Source organism: Kogia breviceps, chromosome 5 (assembly GCF_026419965.1).
Source record: "Kogia breviceps isolate mKogBre1 chromosome 5, mKogBre1 haplotype 1, whole genome shotgun sequence".
NCBI lineage: Eukaryota > Metazoa > Chordata > Mammalia > Artiodactyla > Physeteridae > Kogia > Kogia breviceps.
In genome coordinates, this window is record NC_081314.1 from 142,628,320 (window position 1) to 142,629,416 (window position 1,097).

General features: G+C 41.9%; 1 non-coding gene across 1 annotated transcript; it reads right to left on the reverse strand.

Annotated features, from left to right (window-relative positions):
- Positions 1 to 733: 733 nt before the first annotated feature.
- LOC131757862 (small nucleolar RNA SNORA72) lies at positions 734 to 863 on the reverse strand. The gene has a single exon (XR_009336013.1). It is a non-coding gene; the product is annotated as a small nucleolar RNA SNORA72 (small nucleolar RNA).
- Between the last annotated feature and the right edge of the window lie 234 nt (positions 864 to 1,097).

A 1,097-nucleotide genomic window follows, 5' to 3' on the forward strand; every position in this document is an offset into this window, starting at 1 on the left:
GTGTGTCATGTTATATGATCTGCAGTGCACCGTTCTGTACTGATTGATTGGCCCAGAAGTGGCTTCTCTACAGCAGCTTCCCAGAGCTAGATGAGTCGGTATGCACGGTGTATGGCTGTGTGCCTTAGGGAGACACTGCCTGTTTCCAGGGTCTTGTGCTCTCGGGTCTTCGGCAAGGCCATTTGTGAAATGAATGGTATCCCACCCACCTGCACCCAAGGGGCTGCATCCAGTGATTTTTTAATGGTAACAGCTAGTAGCCACTGTGTGTTTCCTCTGTGCCAGACACTGTTCTTCATTCACGCTCAGAACAACACTTTGGTGGGTGTTCTCTTACTGAACTTATCTGAAAGATAAGGAAATGGAGGCCTAGATATTTATGATTGCTCACAGCTAGTAAGTGGTAGACTCAGAATTTGGTTTCATCTAGACTTTCTCCAAACCCTGCATTTTTTTAAAAAAACAAGCTCTGGCCAGTTTTTATTAAAGAAAATTTTTGCTTGATTTACTTTTTACCAGTCTGTTCTGGCATGCTTCTAATGATATCAGAATCGCCTAGAAAATAAGACACAATAATATTACAGTTCATTTAATGGCAACTGGTAATCATCAAATTAGCAATGGTTATCTTCAAAAGTCATTATACTGGCTGTGCTTTCATTCCTCGAGGTTGACCAGATACCTAGAGTCAAAGACCTTTTCCACATAAGATGCATCACGTAAATCAGACTTGGTTTATCACCAGCATTTATAAAGCCACACTAGGGAAAGAACTAGGTCTGGGGCACATGCATGGTCTTAATATAGTGAATGTTTAGCCCGCCCTGGTTATTACAAAATCAGAAGAGCGAGAATATTCACAGCAAAGCTTGTATTTTTTAATGCCTCATGCATACCAGGCAGCTTGCAACTGCACACACAATGATCCTGGATTTACAAAGCCCTGGAAGCTAGGACAGCTACACTAGTGTGATGATTTGAGAAAGTGCTGATCTCTAGGAAGAACTTATTCAGCCCACTTGAATTATTGATATCATGGCCTCACTTTCCATTTCATTTTGCAAGTGTGCACATACCCTCCGGTAATTTCTACCAGC